At 37.8% G+C, this 12,648-nt stretch overlaps 1 protein-coding gene and 1 pseudogene across 2 annotated transcripts in view; one reads left to right on the top strand and one right to left on the bottom strand.

The window, feature by feature from the left end:
• TMTC2 (transmembrane O-mannosyltransferase targeting cadherins 2) overlaps positions 1-12,648 on the bottom strand; it is a 448,793-nt gene that overhangs the window by 325,402 nt on the left and 110,743 nt on the right. The gene's annotated exons all lie outside the window — the stretch shown is intronic.
• Positions 3,424-3,826, top strand: LOC122891403 (annotated as a pseudogene).

The following is a 12,648-nucleotide window of genomic DNA, read 5'->3' on the forward strand; positions in this document are numbered from 1 at the left end:
TAAGGCAAACTTAAAGACTTAAAATTATGGTTAAAAAAATGATTGCATATAGAAAGGATAGCAGAGGGGAACACAGCATAATTGAGTAGGAAGGATAAGGGAAAAAACAGAGCAAGCCCAGTGGTGTAAACTGGTGGCCAAAAAAGCTTCTGAAACTGCAGAAATGCAGTGGATAGGTCAAGGGAGGTAGTGGTTTCATGGTAGTGTTCAGTCTAGGGCCCTATTTTAAATGTGGAACTGACTCAAAGGAATATATCAAAAGAAAGGTAACCATAATAGGGATTTAGAAATAAAGTCAAATAAACTTCAAACAAAGGAAATGGAATGTTTAAACTGAAAGAACAAAGCTAAAGTAAAGATAGAACCAATGGCTTAAAATATCTGAAAGGCTGTCACTGGGCAAAGAGATTAGCTGATTTCTCTGTAGCTTCACAAGGCTTAACAAGGGGAAATATAAAGAAAAGGGTGTTTTGACTCAATATAACAGAACTGCTGTTAAAGATGCCCAGGAATATATCAAGCTGCTGGTATAGAATAGTGAGTCCTCCTAAAACATAAACATTCAAGCACAAACTAGATAGAAACTAGATAGCATTTAGTTTCATCTGCCAGAGATGTTAGGAAATTTTTAAATACATATATTGCCCTAAGTACTAAGCAACTGAGTCCGCATACATGAAAAGGAAAAGAGAGTGGTAATCATTATTAGAGGGATGCTAAGGAATCTATGAATGTACTGGCCTGATAGGTTTGTTAAAAACTGATTTTTCACAGAATGATAAAAACGATGTCCTCAGTATGATTGTAACCAAGTAAGCTATACATACTACTTAAATCTAATAATCAAAAATGAAAGCTGTTATTCTAGGGACAGAGGTTATAAGTGATTTCATTGCTTCTTAAAAATAGTCATTAATCCTAAAAATCATGTTTTATAACAGTCACAATTTCACATATTTTTTTAAAACCCTACTTCAGAAATATTTTTCTAGGGGCTTACATGATATTTATAAAAGAAATAAGGAAGACTAAAAGAAAGAAGGAAAGGACAGAAGGAACGGAGGGAGGGAGAGAAGGAGGAAAAAGAGAGGGAGACAGACCAAACCAGCCAAGGATTTATAATTTAATGTGGCCATTGATTTCAATAAACCTAGAGACAACCTTTTATCACATATAAAAGGCAGCCTCCAAAATTCCATCTGAACTGCTGTTGGCATAGCTGTCCCATATGATACAGAAAATATCCAATAGATTAAGTTAATAAAACTCCACTTGATTTTAGTTCTATCCACATTTCAAATCGATTTCATGTCACAATAAATACCCCTTTCATTCAAAAGAGTTAGTTAAGACTGTTGACATTTTCCATTAAATGGACAAGTTGTACAACATGCAGATTTCCAGTCTGTCCAATGCTTTAAAGTAATTCCTTACCTCCTATAGGATTTGTTTTTAATCCCCAAGGAACTTAAAGATACATGAATCAATTTTCTCCATACAATCACTATTAGAGAGAGATGTGGTTAAAATAACATTCAATGGCAGCTGGTCTAAAACAACTAAAAGAACTGATTTTACTTTTAGTATCTTTCAGTCAGTGACATGTAGAAGCTTCTGAGGAAGGAAAAATAAGGCATTAACATTCTTCTAAAATTTTGGATATGTTAAAATATCTTAGCAGAACATGCTATAGAAACCACCAAATAAGCCAAAAAAAAAAAAAATGCACTTATTTTACCTATAGCAAGAATTTAATATTAAATAATATTTCTCTTAATATAAATGGTTCCTTTCAGAAAAATATATATTAGTGCTTATCATTGTAACTTAATTATATTTTGGGTTTCCAAAGTAATTTGCAAATATATGTAAGTTCAGATCTGTCTTTTGTTTCAAAATAACAATTTAAAAATTTTTTTCAAAAATATTTCTTCTAACATATACATTTGCACTGATTTTTTTCTACTGTATTCTTTTGCAGTACACTGACTATAATTTATGCATAATATTAGTATAAGTAACATGAATGGTAAACAACCAAATTAATTCTATTCTTGTGAAATAAAAAAGATACTGTATGGGTGAACCATGAGAGACTATGGACTCTGAAAAACAATCTGAGGGGTTTGAAGTGGCGGGGGGGTGGGAGGTTGGGGTACCAGGTGGTGGGTATTATAGAGGGCACGGCTTGCATGGAGCACTGGGTATGGTGAAAAAATAATGAATACTGTTTTTCTGAAAATAAATAAATTGGAAAAAGAAAAAAAAAGATACTGTATGAAACCTCATTAATTTATTAGAATATAATCTCCAAAAGGGTAGATTTTTCTGTGCCACAATGTCTAAAAGAACCTAACACATGGTAGGTGCTCAGTAACTATTTCCTATATAAATAAATAAATAAAAAACAGTTGATTTCTGCTTCATAAAAACCCTATTGGAAAGTATAAAACTTTCTATGCTTGAAAGAGGATCTTGTAGACTAATTTGAGAATCATTACTTTGTGTATATAAGATTTATTTTGTTTTCTAAATACTTCTTTTATATTAGTGTAAGTTATAATTAATTTTTACGTTGCTTAAAATTGAACAGCCTGTAATGTGGAACTAATATAAATATGGCACCCTTGCCTTTCACATAGAAGACAAATTAAAATCTCATCCACTGTGCTTTGAAGAAAATCAAAATCTTCTACTATTTGACAGTAATCAGCATAAGCTTCTTTTGACCACAGCAAAGGGAAAAGTACACTTTTACTATGCTTATAAAGAAAATGATATGTAAGAACAATTGATTACACTTGAGTCCTCTCTCATTAAGCTTGTATAGATGTTGATTGTGAATGGCATTTACTCTTCATATCCAAAACAAAACCAAATATCATTACATAGGAACAAAGCATTCCCAGTCTCTTCAGAAAAAGTCTCTGTATATAAATTCTCAGTGTTTCAGCTCTTCCAAAATGGACAGAGATTCAGGTAAAAGATATGGTGAAGGTATTTAGAAAATATCCAAATTATACAAAGACCTACTCCAAATATTCCTATCCAATACAAAAGATGGCTCGAGAAAACATTCCTAGCATGGTACATTCCTAGCATGGTACTCATGTCTCTTCTCAGTCACCTGTCTAGAGAAACTGAGGAAGAAAGGATTTTTTCTCATACAGTAGTCACTCCAGACATGAATCCCCCACTTAGCTTTACATTCCACTTCCAAAGCTCCAGGCAACTGGCAAGGACCAACAACTCACATAGACCCCACTCCTGCCTTCAACCCTTATTTCTATCTAGAGAGGTTAGGTTCAAAAATAAAAGAAAAAGTGCAAATAAATATATGTGAAAATATTTAAGAGCAGTAAGACTCGCCCTGTCTCCCTTGGTGCCACCTATGGAAGTAGCAGCCATCTCTAACTCAGCATCATGGCCAGCCTCAGACCTCTCATTAAGCCCCACATGGTTAAAAAGAGGACCAAGAAGTTCATCCGGCACCAGTCAGACGGACCTGCCAAAGTTCAGCACAAATGTCAGAAACAATCCGTGAAGCAATACTGTGAGGGTACACAGAGGACTGGAGGGCCAGATCTTGGCTCCCAACATTGGTTACGGGAGCAACAAGAAAACAAGGCACATGCTACCCAACAGCTTCTGCAAGTTCCTGGTCCACAACATCAGAGAGTTTGACGTGCTTCTGATGCACAACAAATCTTAATGTGCTCCCAGTGTCTCCTCCAAGAACCGCAAAGCCATTGTGGAAAGAGCAGCCCAGCTGCTCAACGCAATCACCGATCCTAACGCCAGACCGCGCAGTGAAGAAAATGAATAGACAGTTTATGCGCACATCCTATTTGTGTTACTAAAACCGTAACACTACAAAAATAAATAAATAAAAGCAATAAAACTCTTTTGAAAATAATCTATGTCTAGCCACATCTATATCCTGTATTTTTATTCTGTCTGTGCTTCTCTTTATCATGTGGATCCACATCAAAATGTCCATTTCCGCTACAGAAATCTCATCTCCTAAAATGAGTTGCAATGCAACCTTCTCCTTCAACCTACCAAAACTGCACCAGGAAGATTTAAGCACTCCCTCCTTTGGAGCAATCAAGGAATTCTGTTGCACTTATTTTCCACCTCTTTGTAACGTCTGCCACTATGAGTGTCTTCCCAACAAGTTCACAGGCACATTAAAAGCAAGATCTGAGGTTTTCTGTTTATCTTATAAGGCACCTAGCATGATACTCTGTAGACTTTCAAGAAAAATTTATGGAACTGGATTTGCAATTTTCTTCCTTATGCCAATGCACATTACCAGTAACTAGCTATAACATACTTTATTTTCTATAATGGATGCTTTCACTAACTATTTCTAAATAGTAGTATATTTATAAATCAGTAATTTCTGAGTTTTATCATTTTCTCTCAGGGTAGAAAGTCAATTGAGACATTTCTTTTCCATTAAAAAAAAAAAAACAGTGCATAACAGATTATGAGTGTAAAATAGTGGCTAATACCATGGAGAAACAGAGATTATGTAAGAGTTAAGTGTAATTTGATATAATAATGGACAAAACTTTTGACTTATACAAATTTACATTTGAAAAAAAGCTGAGCACAGGAAACCGATACACTAAAATGTTAACAGGAAAGAAAAGTAAAAATCTCTTAGAAAACAAATTGAGGAGGGCCTGGGTGGCTCAGTCAGTTAAGCATGTGCCTTCAGCTCAGGTCATGATCTAAGGGTCCTTGCTCAGCGGGGAACCCGCTTCACCCTCACCCTCTGTCTGCTGTTCCCCCTGCTTGTGTTCTCTCTCTGTCAAATAAATAAAATCATTAAGAAAGAAAGGAAGGAAGGAAGGAAGTAGGGAAGAGGGAGAGGGAGAGAGAGGAAGGAGGAAAAAAACAAAGAAAGAAAATAAATTGAAAACTAACACCAAATTCAACTTAGTAAAAAAGGTTATTATAATATCTAAATAAAACGGACAAGAAAAGCTTAAATTATAATTTTGAACTGAAGTTCACGTGTAGCAAATAGGAGAGAGGAAGAACACTGGATCAGAAAGGAGCCAGTACAAGTTTTGTCTCTAGTATTTAGAGAGGTTCTTCCCTAAAGCACATACAGAGGGTGATCAATAAGTGTCTGAACACTAAATAAGTGAACCAATGAAAGAAGAGAGACTGTATAATGTCAGTTATTAATTTGATCTCTCAGTACAGGTTACATACCTATAAGCTAACAGAAATACTTTCTTCCTTACCTGGTGATTTTAAAAATTAAATAAGATTATAGATATAAAAAATCTTTTAAAACTACAAAGCAACTTATAAAGTTATTTTATTATAATTAATGTTCTCTTATTACATATAAAAATAAAATTATATTGATCCCTGTGTTTTGAGCAAGCACTGTAATGTAAAATCAGGGAAATTCTTTTTTTTAAAAGGATACATGCAGACTAATTACATCATCAGCCACTTCATTCTTTTGAAACATCTCAAAAGAAAGCACATGTTGTTTTTAGGTAACTTAGTTAATTTCTGAAGTATCTGGAATTTTAAGGAAATTTTGGTTCAATTTGTATTCCCCCCAGAGAAAGGGTCACAAACCATTTTTTAAAGATTGAATCAAGAGAAGCCAACTTCTACATCTAATTAAAATTTATCCAAGTCTCACCTGAAACCTGAAATTTCTTGGGGCCTATTATAAGAAATGGCTAGTAACTCTCCGATAGCTACCAATATAAATTGGGCAATCCTGTTTTTAATCATCCATGTATATATATATTTTTTAAGATTTTATTTATTGGGGCACCTGGGTGGCTCAGTGGATTAAGCCGCTGCCTTCGGCTCAGGTCATGATCTCAGTGTCCTGGGATCGAGCCCTGCATCGGGCTCTCTGCTCAGCAGGGAGCCTGCTTCCCCCTCTGTCTCTGCCTGCCTCTCTGCCTACTTGGGATCTCTCTCTCTGTCAAATAAAATAAATAAAATCTTTTAAAAAAAAAAATTTTATTTATTTATTTGACAGAGATCACAAGTAGGCTGAGAGGCAGGCAGAGAGAGAGGAGGAAGCAGGCTCCCAGCTGAGCAGAGAGGCCAAAGTGGGGCTAGATCCCAGGACCTTGGGATCATGACCGGAGCCAAAGGCAGAGGCCTTAACCCACTGAGCCACCCAGGCATCCCTCCATGTATATTTTAAATAGCTTTATTTTACTCTCTCACATGTCCACTTAAATGCTGATAATTGTTTTCTAGCCCATACCTCAACTTAAATATATCTATTAGGAATACTCTATCACCTATTGCACCAATATTCTGTCACTGATCTGATCTATTTATGCTGTCCCAGAATAAATTAATTTGGACATTTTGTATTCTGTAGTTATTTCAGTGAAGGTGGATTTTGCTTCTTACAGCGCTGATCCATGCACCTGCATTCAGCTTGACCATACATTCAGAGTCCTTGTAAAATTTACCCAAGATCCAAAAACAGATTTATGGAATTTTACTTACATCAGCTACAGAAACATGCCTTGCCTCACAGATGGACCCTTCTGGCACACCTACATTAACGTTTGGTGCCTTACGTCACAGATAAAACCCACACTTCCCTATCTCCTTTATCTCACACAGGTAGCACATGACATGAAAAGGAAATGGTATTTTCCCAGCAATCAACACTGAAGGAGACCAGTTATCCTTCTTTTTGCTCCCTTATGAAAAATTCAGTCTAGAGACTTGGGACTCTGGTTTAAGCTTCTCTGCCCTTCCAGTCTTCTGTCAAAGAGTGAATGGCCTGGAAACTAACACCTGAATGCACTGGGTAAGCTACCTCATTAAAGGAAACCTAAGTGAATCCTTTTATAAAGAGAAAAATCATTTGGCAATGAATACAATTCCGTCCTTGTAATGTCTACTTCATAGGTTTCTATTTCATTATATATGGAGTGAGGCCACGCATTTGTATCCTAGAATATTTCTGAATATTCCTGTTAATTATTGAGAATTTGAGGATCTACATCCCCTTTCCTGCTTGCTTCAATCAATCAATCATACCCCCTAAATTCCTGTTTTCAACCAAACAAGGTTCTGTACTAGGTGTCACAAAGTTAGGGGTAGATTTTCTAAGAGTGGATAAAACATGGACACAATCCATGTATTTGAGAAGGGTATGTATAGAAATCCATATTCTCTATTCTTCTCTCCCTGGGAAATGAAATAAATAGAAATGCTATATACTATCATTTGAATACTTCTTTGGCCCTTGTGGGCAAGTTGAGGAGAAACTTAACTGTAGCTGCCAAGGAAAATCATCATCATCTCCTAACTACTTGACTTAAATAATTTTAAGTGTTAATGTACTCGTGTGACTAATTGAGTCATTTCTTCTTTCCTTTCAAAAAAAAAAATACTGCTGACAGAAACAGTAAAGGACACTGAATCTTCTGAATCCTTTATCGTTTGTGAACCACTTAGGTTGCCATTTTCCGACAATCTTTAACTCAACCGCATAAAATTAAAGACTCCCTTCCAGTTCCTCTAGCTTTTCCCACTCCCTCTACATGCCCCACCCTCCACCCAGATTTTGCTCATATACTATAATGGCTTAACTACAATTTCTCTGTTACTCCTGTCTCCCCCACTAGACTCCATATGCTTCAAGGATAGGAACCATATCATTCATCTCTACAGTCCCCAAAGTAGCACAAAAGTAAATTAATTTTCTTAATGAGTCCAATATTTGTTACAGCAACCAATCTCTTTCATATTTCCGTTTGCCTTGTTAGGTATAGCCAACTGGATGTCATGATGTTAACCTAGCCACCCCAACTCAACATACCCAAACTTTAACATCTTCTTCCTGTATTCTTTGCAGGTACTAATGGTACCCAGTTTTCCCAGAAACTCTGGACCACAACCCTGGGGCCATTTTAGATTCCATCTCATATTCTAACCTGCATCAAGTCTCATTAACAGTATTTTGCACATGTTATCATTCTCTCCACATTCCAGCCTCCATTAACAACTCTCAAGGCCTCATCTCTACACACTAGGAATACTAGAGAAGCTCCTTAAAGACTCCCTAAACACTCTCAGACCATCTTCTCTAAGTATCCTACACTATCAGACTAGCCTCCCCACCGCAGAACCTGCTCAGAATGGCTGTTCGTATTTCCTCATCTTGGGATCTACACCCCTGAGCCTGCCAATTTTAATCTTCTACAATTCACTTTCATTCAGTTTTTCCAACATTATCGCTAAACTTTATTCATCAAATCAGGCACTTTACTGTTGTGTATGTCACGCCTTTTACTCAGAATTTTCTTCTTCATCATCCTATTTTTCTTTGCCAGAATCAGTTTCATCATTCAAGGAAGAAAAACTTAAAAAATTTCCTTGAATTCCCCAATTGGGAATTCATTCTTTTCCTTCAAATGACTTCAGTCTACTGCCCTAACTCCCTTATTACATTGGAAGTCTTCCTCATTCCCACCTCATGCATATAGCCTCACACATAGGAGATTCTTAAAAAATGATGGTCAAATATTTTGGAAGTTGTCAAAACCCTTGCCTCCCCTTTAAAAAGTTTAAAAATAAATATGGTCGATTAAAAAAAATACATAAAAGTTACAAAAATATAGCTTGGTACCCCGAACTTCTATTAACACGCCTTCTAAGCATGCCAATGTGTGTTTCTGATTTAACCCCCTCTTTGTTGTTTAAAAATGATCTACAACCAACAGGGACAGCTCTAAGCCACACACAAACACATTCCATATTTCCAAGTAAATGTTAACAGGAAAAATGTGCTTGTATAAGATTTGACTCTACCAGTTAAAAATCAACAAGGACCAACCCTGTTTTCTCCCTACCCCTGCAAGAAAGTGTGGACATGACATCTTGATTATTTCCTCAGTGAGAATAAATCATACATTTCCAAGTTCATAGTGTGGGAACACTGAAACTATTAGAATTTTGGTGCTGGGGGCGGTTACTGACTAGCATTTATTACTTAGAAGCTTAAGTAAACTCTGTCTATACTTTTTCTCTCTTTTTCCTCCAATAATCTGCTTTAATGACAAAAATATGAGCCCTGCTCTGAAAACACAATGAATGAAACTTGAAAGAGAGGAAAGAAGCCTGATGTCCAGCTGGGTGCCAAGTGCAGCGATCAAGGACCCAGACACAAGAATTGAAGGGAGCAGAAAGCCTGGCGGGGTCAGGGATTGCAAGAGGGGTTGCGACACAGGTAAAAGGCCCTACAAGGTGGGAGCCAGATGCTTCCCTGAGCTCCAGGAAATGCCTGCTTCCCGAGGTCTGAGATCTGCAGGAGCAGAGCCTTTCTGCCTTATGTTTTATCATTATTATTTTATTACTTATTTCTTTCTGTCTCACAAAAGCCCGGGAAACCTGACTTGGCCTGGGGCTTCTGTGTGCATGTATGCACACATGCGTGTTTGAAAGATATTCTATTTATTTACTCATAAAAGCAAGAGAGCAAGACATGTGAGCACAATTAACTTCTTTTTTTTTTTTTTTTTTCCCAATTTATTTATTTTCAGAAAAACAGTATTCATTATTTTTTCACCACACCCAGTGCTCCATGCAAGCTGTGCCCTCTATAATACCCACCACCTGGTACCCCAACCTCCCACCCCCCCGCCACTTCAAACCCCTCAGACTGTTTTTCAGAGTCCATAGTCTCTCATGGTTCACCTCCCCTTCCAATTTACCCAAATTCCCTACTACTCTCTAACGCCCCTTGTCCTCCATGCTATTGGTTATGCTCCACAAATGAGTGAAACCATATGATAATTGACTCTCTCTGCTTGACTGATTTCACTCAGCATAATCTCTTCCAGTCCCGTCCATGTTGTTACAAAAGTTGGATATTCGTCCTTTCTGATGGAGGCATAATACTCCATAGTGTATATGGACCACATCTTCCTTATCCATTCATCCGTTGAAGGGCATCTTGGTTCTTTCCATAGTTTGGCGACTGTGGCCATTGCTGCTATAAACATTGGGGTACAGATGGCCCTTCTTTTCACGACATCTGTATCTTTGGGGTAAATACCCAGGAGTGCAATTGCAGGGTCGTAGGGAAGCTCTATTTTTAATTTCTTGAGGAATCTCCACACTGTTCTCCAAAGAGGCTGCACCAACTTGCATTCCCACCAACAGTGTAAGAGTGTTCCCCTTTCTCCACATCCTCTCCAACACATGTTGTTTCCTGTTTTGTTAATTTTGGCCATTCTAACTGGTGTAAGGTGATATCTCAATGTGGTTTTAATTTGAATCTCCCTGAGGGCTAATGATGATGAGCATTTTTTCATGTGTCTGATAGCCATTTGTATTTCTTGATTGGAGAAGTGTCTGTTCATATCTTCTGCCCATTTTTTGATGTGTTTGTCTGTTTCATGTGGGTTGAGTTTGAGGAGTTCATTATAGATCCTGGATATCAACCTTTTGTCTGTACTGTCATTTGCAAATATCTTCTCCCATTCCGTGGGTTGCCTCTTTGTTTTTTTGACTGTTTCCTTTGCTGTGCAGAAGCTTTTGATTTTGATGAAGTCCCAGAAGTCTATTTTCGCTTTTGTTTCCTTTGCCTTTGGAGACGTATCTTGAAAGAAGTTGCTGTGGCTGATATCGAAGAGATTACTGCCTATGTTCTCCTCTAAGATTCTGATAGATTCCTGTCTCACGTTGAGGTCTTTTATCCATTTTGAGTTGATCTTTGTGTACGGTGTAAGAGAATGGTCGAGTTTCATTCTTCTACATATAGCTGTCCAGTTTTCCCAGCACCATTTATTGAAGAGACTGTCTTTTTTCCACTGTATATTTTTTCCTGTTTTGTCGAAGATTAATTGACCATAGAGTTGAGGGTCCATATCAGGGCTCTCTACTCTGTTCCACTGGTCTATGTGTCTGTTTTTATGCCAGTACCATGCTGTCTTGGTGATCACAGCTTTGTAATAAAGCTTGAAATCAGGTAAGGTGATGCCGCCAGCTTTATTTTTGTTTTTCAACGTTTCCTTAGAGATTCGGGGTCTCTTCTGATTCCATACAAATTTTTGGATTATTTGCTCCAGCTCTTTGAAGAATGCCGGTGGAATTTTGATCGGAATGGCATTAAAAGTATAGATTGCTCTAGGCAGTATAGACATTTTAACGATGTTTATTCTTCCGATCCTTTACTTCTAAGAGAATTAATTACAGCAATGAAGTTGGTCACAATTAGTAGCTTCATCAGTGAGGCTGAATAGGTGTATGCCCATGGACCTAAGACTCTTAAGAATAAAGCAAACCTAACTGCCGGCATGTGTCCTTGTTAAAACTCACCATTATGCTTCTTCACGTCCCTCATTGTCACGGTGCCCTGCCAAGCACCTCTCAGGGGTTTACCAGCAAGACTCTTATTAAGGTAATCCTGTGTTCTCCCATAAAAGGTATATAGAGTCCTAAACTCCAGGACCTCCAGTTGTGACCTTGTTTGAAGACACGATCTTTACAGAGATAATCAAGTTCAAATGAGGTCACAAGGGTAGGCTGTAATCCAATGTGACTGGCATCCTTATAAAGAACGGATATTTGGACACAGTCACACACAGAAAAAGAATGCCATGGGAAATGAAGGCAGAGATCAGGGTGATGTTTCTAAAGCCGAGGAATGCTACAGAGTGCTGGCAAAACACCAGAAGCGAGGGGAGAGTGGTGAACAGATTCTTTCCTCTCAGCATTCAGAAGAACCCAACCCTGCTGATACTTTGATTTCACACATCTACTTCCAGAATGGGAGACAATACATTTCTGCTTTCTACGCCTTCTTAAGCTTGTGGTATTTCATTACGGCAGCCCTACCAAACAAATACACCTCTTTCCAAAAACTTGAGAGACATGAGGCCACAACAGCAAACATTTCTATTCTCCCAGGTCTCTATCCAACCCTGGCACATATTCCCTCAAAAATGCTTCTTCAGGGGGCACCGGGGTGGCTCAGTGGGTTAAGCCTCTGCCTTTGGCTCAGGTTATGGTCTCAGGGTCCTGGGATCGAGCCCCGCCTCGGGCTCTCTGCTCAGCAGGGTGCCTCTCTCTCTCCCTGCCTACTTGTGATCTCTCTCTCTTTCAAATGAATAAATAAAATTTTTTAAAAAATGCTTCTTCAGTATATAAAGCTCACTTCTTACCTCTGGGCAACAGGAGAGCACAGCTTTTCGTCCTGCACTAGGGAGTCCGGAAGCAAAAAAGCTAAGTGACTCCCTGTCAAGGAAAGCCTTTATACCACCAGTCTGTAATAATCTGACCTCTGGTTTGCAGGATTGAGTACATTTTTCATCACTGAGTATATTTTCCATCGGTGTTCTCAAAAGTGTAATAAATCTAGGTGAGTTTTAACATTACAGATAGAATTCTCTGGTAGTAATTCACCCATGAAAATATTTTATAAACTAGAGTATCAGCTAGAATGATACACAGGCTGGCAGAAGGGAATGACTTTATGTTGTAAAGGGGAGGGATGACATTTTTTCTTGGAGTTGCAAATGCAACATGGGCTTTTCTCAATGCATCGAGTAAGATAACTGCTCTTGAAGGCAATTTTTTTTTCCCTGCAAATATCATCATTGCTTGGATTTGTTTCAAATGTAT

This window comes from Neovison vison, chromosome 12 (genome assembly GCF_020171115.1).
Source record: "Neovison vison isolate M4711 chromosome 12, ASM_NN_V1, whole genome shotgun sequence".
Classification (NCBI taxonomy): domain Eukaryota; kingdom Metazoa; phylum Chordata; class Mammalia; order Carnivora; family Mustelidae; genus Neogale; species Neogale vison.